This window comes from Nannospalax galili, unplaced genomic scaffold (assembly GCF_000622305.1).
Source record: "Nannospalax galili isolate Female #2095 unplaced genomic scaffold, S.galili_v1.0 scaffold91, whole genome shotgun sequence".
NCBI lineage: Eukaryota > Metazoa > Chordata > Mammalia > Rodentia > Spalacidae > Nannospalax > Nannospalax galili.
In genome coordinates this window covers 14,931-22,543 of record NW_008332583.1, presented here as the reverse complement: position 1 = coordinate 22,543, position 7,613 = coordinate 14,931, and the positions used below count along the sequence as shown (strand labels likewise).

Genomic DNA, 7,613 nt, shown 5'->3' with positions numbered 1-7,613 from the left:
GTTACCTGTAATACAAATGCTCACAGGAAGATAATGGAGTGCGTATTTCCTTGTGCTTTTCAAGGAAGATGGATTGAGGTTTTCTTTCCTGTTTATTCTGCATTGCTTTTGTATACTGCTGAATGATAAAGGACAGAGTAACCACTCCAAATATTACACATTTTATTCTAAAGCTAAGATTTGTTGGGTTTCATAGGAACAGGCTTTTGAATAGCAACTTTTAAAAATTAAGTGAAAACTTATTAGTGGAAAAATTACAATGATTTTAGGCCCCAGGAGGTTGACACTATGTACATAGTGAGCAGTCATTTGTTCTTTATTGTAAATATAGTCAGTTAAGTTCACTGTAAAAATGAATTGCATTTATCGAAGAATTGGTAAGGTGCCTTGAATTCTAGCAATTTGGCATTTCAAAACACATAGAATAATTTTGAAACATGACAATAGGATAAAAATTTCTGTAACTTTACATCCACTGTTCATCACTTGCTTTTTTTTTTAATCTGAACAGAATTAAGAAGAAAGTGCTTCCACAATCACAGCAGATGAAGATTCACTGGTAGATTTGAAGGAGTTTTGGCCTGCACGCCAAAGAAAAGGTAACTGGCTGTTCTGACATAGTATGGCTGAATGAATGCATTACTTCCAGTTATAATAGAATTTGAGATGGAATGATAATTTTTTTTAAATTTTATTATTTTTATTTTATGTGTATGCATGTATTGCCTGCATGTAGGTAAGTGTACCCATGTCGTGCAATGCCCGTGGAGGACAGAAGAGGCTGTCGGATCCCCTGGAACTCTAGTTACGGACAGTTGTTAGCTGCCATGTGGGTGCTGGGATTCAAACTCGGGTCTTCTTAAGAACAACCAGTGTTCTTAACCACTGGTCCATCTCTCCAGCCCCTGGGATGATAATTTTTATAATATTAGTATCTGTGTACGATCTTAAATTTAAGCATGGTTCGTAAGTGACAGTGAATATGAGGAGTGAGGTATTGTTGAAGATTGATTCTCTACTCAAGAACTATAAAATAGCACACCCTGTATATCCATTTGCTAAAGCTCTTTCCTAACCCCTCACCTACTTTCTTCCTAGGATGTTGTTCTGTATGCTCCTGTGGGTTATTCTTTTTTTCCCCCCAGCTCCGGCTCCCCCAGCTCTTACTTTTTTCTCTTCTCACAATGCAGACAGCTTCTAGGGCAGGGAAAATTCTACACAAGATTGGAAAAGAGAAGGGCTCTTCAGGCACACTTTGGGTGTCCAGTGCCTTTGACCAGGCTGACAGCTCTGCACTCAGGAGCAGTCTTGGATCCTTGCAGTAATAGCAGTCACCATTAATTCAGCTTTTCACTACACTTTTTGTTTTGTTTTTTGAGACAGGGTCTCACTATATAACCCTTGCTGGCCTGGAACTCATTATGTAGATCATGCTGGCCTGGAAATCTTACAGAAATCTCCTTGTCTCTGCTGGTATTAAAGGCATGCATCACTACACCTGGCCCACAAGAGTTTTTAAAAATTTTATTTTATTACATTTATTAATGGTGTGTGTGTGTGTGTGTGTGTGTGTGTGTGTGTGTATACATGTGAAGAGGTCAGAGGACAGTTTGTCTCTCCTTCCACAATTAGGGTTCCGGGAACTGAATTCAGGTTGTCAGACTTCATGACAGTTGTGTTTACCTGCAGAGCCATCTCACTGGACCTCCTGGAAGACTTTTGATTAAATTAATAAAATACTGCCCTCCCATCTACTCTTGAAAGAAATGAGGGACCTTATATGTTAAAATTCAATTTAAAATGAGTCATTGAAGTTTAAAACTGAACAAACTCCAGACAGGAAAGACTAAAGGAATTTCAGCCTCTGGAATTGATCAAGATATACTTAGGCAACAAATGTGGCATTTCAATCAGATTTTAAGTAACTGTAGCAAAAATGGGAAACGGTTTGTACAACATGGACATTCATCTGCAAAGATAACATTTTTACCATCATCACATCAAAGCGTGAGCTTTAGGAATGTGGTTGGTAGTTCTGTTTAGGAGGTGTTTAAAAGAACATTGCTTAGGCCTGGTGGGAGTATGGTGGCACACAGCTATAATTCCAGCATGCTAGAGGCAGAGGCAGAGGCAGGCAGATTTCTGTGAAATTGATGCCAGCATGGTTTACATAGTGAGTTCCAGGCCAGCTGGGGCTACAGGGAGACCCTATCTCAAACAAAACAAAACCGAGCGATGATTTAGACAGCTAGAAATTTCTGCTTTCAAAATATAACCTTAAACTTTTTTTTTTAGCTTTAAGGTAATGGACCAGATCCACAGAGGTATCAATACCTTCATCGATCATCATAGCAATCTACAATGTTCATTGTAGAATGTTGGGCAGATGCCAACAGTGAGAGAACAGGGCTTTTCCTGTATGGTGGCTGGCCACAGGCAGTAGTGGGGTCTGAGAGGAAGCACATTTGGCAGGATGCCCAAGGAGCTCTTTAGTCCAGAACTGTTCACTGAGATTCTACTGTGTGCAACGAGATTATCTCTGAGAGAAAGCAGAGAGGAATAGGAGGTCGTGGCCACGGATTATATGACTTACACTTCTGAACATTGCACTGATTAAAAGATGAATGTGATACAAGGGGCAGGGCAAGAAGAGTTATACATCCAATCTGTATTGAGCAGACAAACAACAGTGACGTGGGCAGCATGGAACTGCTGGGGACTTCAAGCCCAAGGCCAGTCTAAAGTGGTGGTTCCTTCGACTCCTTTGCAATGAACTGGCTGTAGCTCCAGTTTCCTGTCATTCAGCAAGTATTTACCAAGTGCCAGCCTTATGCTACATTCTTTTTTGGGCACTGGGAATAAATTGATAAACCGAAAGAATATGGGCTGTAGAGACGGCTCAGTGGTTAAGGGCACTGGCTGCTCCAGTTCCAGGGAATCCAATTCCCTCTTCTGACCTCTGTAGGCATTGCATGACATGAGTGCACTTACATACATGCAATCAATACACTTATGCACAGAAAATAAAAATAATAAAAATACAAGATCCCCCATTGAATTAACATTTTTAACTGATAAATAAATTACATGTATTTGTTATCACAGCACATTATTTTGAAATATATACCTTGGAATAACTAAATTAATTTAATGAACATATTTTTACCACACATATTTGATTTTTTTTAAACTGAGAATCTAAAATCTGTTGTCTTAATATTTTCAAGTATATAGTAACTATAATCACCACATTATAAAAGAGGTTTTTGAATTCTCCTTTAAGGTTTTATACTTTACTGTTTTATGACCCATGGACTCCAATTTGTGCTTTCTCTGAGTGAACCACCATCCATTAGGGTGCAGTCAGCCTAACAGGGGCCATAGACTTAAAGAAGACTGAGTCTTCCTCTCCTAGAATTCATCAACTGCCCATAGCTCCTGTTGCTAAAATTCCTTCTGGGAGGTGCGAACACCATTTAGCCCCCTTCTCCCACTGTCCTTATGACAAACTGAGGTATAAGTTCTCCAAACTAAGGTTGGGAAACTAAAGTTTATTGGATTACTTACAGAGCAATGAATGAGGGTTTACTTACAAGAGGGTGGGCATTCCCCCAAAGACTGCACTGGAAAGTCTCCATCCTGGCTCAGATGTGACCTCCTCACCTCTGTACAAAATGGCTAGAGAGCATCTCTCTACAGGCTTCCTCAGCTTAGTCCCTCCTGCTTGTGCCTCTAGGGCCTACTGGTTGGTTCGGAGGTGTGGCTGACTCTCCCAGCCCCTCCTTTCTTGCTGAGTGTCAATGGTCAGATTTGTTTGTGATCTTTTTTTTAAATTTTTTTTATTTATTATTTTTACTTTATGTGTATGAGTGTATTGCCTGCATGTAGGTGAGTGCGCCTGTGTCCTGCGGTGCCCGACGAAGACAGAAGAGACTTTTGGATCCCTTGGAACTGGAGTTATGGACAGTTGTTAGCTGCCCTGTGGATGCTAGGATTTGAACCTGGGTCTTCTGCAAGAATAGTCAGTGGGGTTTTTTTGTTTGTTTGTTTGGTCCTTTTGAGACAGGGTCTCCTTGTATTCCCAGCTGGTCTGGAACTCACTAGGCAGACCAGGCTGGCCTCAAACTCACAGAGATCTGCCTGCCTCTGCCTCCCAAGTGCTGAGACTAAAGGCTTGTGCCACCACACCTGGCCCAAGAATAGTCAGTGTTCTTAACTGCTGAGCCATCTCTCCAGCCATTTGTGATAATCTTAAGCAAGGGGGTATAACCAAGCTTGGGAAGAAGGCGTCTGTCTATGGTTTGATATTCAGAGTTCAGTTCTAGGATGCAGCTCCTCAGTTAAGGGTGGGAGCTCATGAACATGTATTCCACTCCATGCTAGAATGCTGGCTTGATCTTGTGCAGGTCATGTCTAGACAACCACAGCTTCTGTGAGTTCTTGAGAGCACCAGTCCCGTTACGTCTAGAAGGTACTGCTTTGCTCTGGTCCTCCCTGGCCTCTGGCTCGTATATCTGCCCACACACACCATGATTCCTGAGCCTTGGGGAGGGACATAATACATAAATTAACCATTTGTGGCTGAGCACTCCACATTCACGTTTTGCAGCTAAATTTTTCTTAAGGGAGGCACATGTGGCTTCCACCTCCCTCCTCCCACCATCTTTACAACAAACCGAGATAATATACCTCCAAGTTATAGTTTGGGGAACCAAAGAATTTACTGGGCTTACTAACAAAGGGGGTGGGCTTGGGGGTGGGGGTGGGGGTGGGGGTTGGGGTTACTTACAAAGGTGTGGGCATGTGTGGGCTTCCTTCCTACATTGTGGCCAGGACCCTCTGATCTCCCAGCAGTGGCCCAAGATGGTGAAGACTGCCCCCTCTCTCCCACTTCCCCTGTCCCCATCCTTAGTCTGTCCCCCAGGTACCACTTAGGCCAGCTGGTTAGATGGAAGGCATGACTGATTCTCTCTGCCCCTCCTCTCCTCTGGAGCAACTGTAGTCAAATTAGTTTGTGGTGATTGAAGCAAGTATGTAAATCTCAGTTGGAGAAGGCATCTGTCCACTGCTTGCCAGTCTAGCTTGCCAGGCAGAGGATAAGTCTATAAACACTTATTCTCTGCACCGTTACCAAGTTTTTCTGCATCACTCACCATCCATTGCATTAAAAAAAAAAAACTTCTCTGATGAGGTCTGCCCTAATCTTGGTTCAGGACTGACCTGTTTGCTGAGTCCACAGCAACCTAGATTTTATATTCTTTTATTTAAAAAAATATTTTAGTATGTATATGAGTGTACTGCCTGCATGTATGTAAGTGTACCCATGTCATACAGTGCTCGTGGAGATCAGAAGAGGGCATCAGATCCCCTGGAACTGAAAGTACAGATGGTTGTTAGGTGCCATGTGGGTGCTGGGAACTGAACCCAGGTCCTCTGCAAGAGCAACCAGTGCTCTTAAACACTGAACTCTCTCTCCAGCCAACCCCCCAGATTTTGTATTCTTAGCAAACATTGTTCCTAACCTCCAGTATCTGGAAATGACCATCTGTTCTTTGAATTCAGCTTTCTTTAGGCTCCACAAACAAGTGAGATTATACACTGTCACTTGCTTCCTTCTGTACCTGCTTTATCTCACTTAACATAAGCGATGTTTAGCATTGTCAACTTGACAGTATCTAGAATCACCTAGGAGACAAATCTCTGAGCATGTCTGTGGGAGAAATTCTAGATTAGGTTAATTGAAGTGAGAAGACCTACCTGAAATGTGGCTGGTTCTGGAACAAACCAAAAGGAAAAAGTGAACTGAGTATCTCTCTCTCTCTCTCTCTCTCTCTCTCTCTCTCTCTCCTCTCTCTCCTCTCTCCTCTCTCCTCTCTCCTCTCTTGAATGTGACTGCAGTGTGACCAGCTGCTTCATGATCCTACCATGCCTTGCCTGTCAATGTTGGACTGCATCCCTCAAAGTCTTAGCAAAAGTAAACCTTTCGTTAAGTAACTTTTGTCGGTTTTTTTTTGGGGGGGGGGCTTCTCTTTGTTTTGTCACAGCAACAAGAAAAGTAACTAATACAGAAAACTGGTACTGATAAATGGGGTTGTTGCTGAGATAAACATGACCATGTAGTTTGTTGGTCTTTGAAACTGGTTTGCAAGAAGAATGTTGAAGAGTTTGCAGTGTGGGGCTAAAAAGGCTCTAGAATGCTGTAAGCAGAGTTTAACAGGCCATTTTAGTGGGAGTTTAGAAGAGAAAAGTATAGAGAGAAACATGGAGTGGAGGTGCAGCTCGTAGGCATCAAAGGGGAACAAACACTATGGGGCACTGAGCTAGAGGCCATTCATGCTATATTTTGCCAAAGAATCTGGCTCCATTTTGTTTGTGTTCTTGGAACTTGTGTGATGCTGAATTGAAAAGTAATGGACTAATTTGTTTGGCAGAGGAAACTTCAAGACAGAATAATGTCAGGCTGTATTCTGTACTCTCAGTTCAGTCTGTAGTGAGAGAACAACAATTGGAGCAGAAAGACATGAAAAATGGATAATTTGGCAAAGAAAAGAGTATGGGCCAGTATAAAGTTACTGGACAAGGTGGTTTGAAAGCAGCTATAATTGTAAGAGATTAGTACCATTTCAAATAAACCTGGTACTCTGCACTGGGACAGTAGGAAAAGTGCTTCAAGAGCAAGACTGTCCATTGAAGGATCCATCTTGTGAAAATGCAAGTTCTTTTGAAAGGAGAGAGTTTCAACTGAGACTTGGATTGCTGTAAAAAGGGTTCCCTGCTAACAAACCCCAAGGGAAGTGTTTTCCACAGGGTCAGGACAGGAAGGTATGCAACTGTGTTCCAAGGTGGCCAGGATCCAGCCCAAGCTGGCAACAGAATCTGGTAGTGTTGCTCATGTGATAGTGGTTTTGCAACTGAAAAATGCACGATTGAGGGGGTCATGGGAGTCTTGTACTATAGTTGCAGAGAGCTGCTGAGGCCAGGCAATGAGTTGCAGGTCAGATGTCCTGAAAGGAGGCTCTGAAAGGCCACTGCATGAAGTTGTGAAGGTCAAGCCTAAATTGCATGTGAAGGTCAAGCCTAAATTGCAGTGAAAACACCAGGATGTTGGAGATGCCAGGACCATGGGACATCCACTGAGGAAAACATTAGGTATGGAATAGAGCTGGTCCAAGAGAGGGGCTTTATGTGAGGCAGGCAGCAGAGCTGCAGGGGAGGGGCTACTCAACCTCTTTAGAGGCCAGATAATTCCATCACAAGCCCCAGATGCTGCAAAATTTGTTTTTTCCTGCTGGGATTCAGTCTTGCTTTGGTTTAAGCTTTCATTGCTATGCCTCCATTTCTTCCTTTTGAAATGGGAATATTTACTCTGTGCCATTATATATTGGAACTGTGTAGCTTGTTTTTTATTTTATAGGAATTCACAGAGATTGCTCTGAGTTTCAGAAGAGACTTTGGACTGTGGACTTTTGAGTAGTATTGAGACTGATAAAGACTATGGGGACTTTTAAGGTTGGACTAAATGCATTTTCCATTTTATATGGTCATGAGCCAATGGGGGCTAGGGAGTGGAAGGTGTTGGTTTGAATGAGATATCCCTCATAGGCTCCAAGTAT

General features: G+C 42.4%; 1 protein-coding gene across 1 annotated transcript in view; it reads left to right on the top strand.

Annotated features, from left to right (window-relative positions):
• Positions 1 to 508: 508 nt before the first annotated feature.
• The window catches only part of LOC115069355 (ataxin-7-like), a gene marked incomplete at its 3' end in the record, with an annotated part of 21,083 nt that continues 13,978 nt past the window's right edge, over positions 509 to 7,613 (top strand). The window contains exon 1 of the mRNA XM_029560835.1: positions 509 to 599. The remainder of the gene's footprint in view (positions 600 to 7,613) is intronic.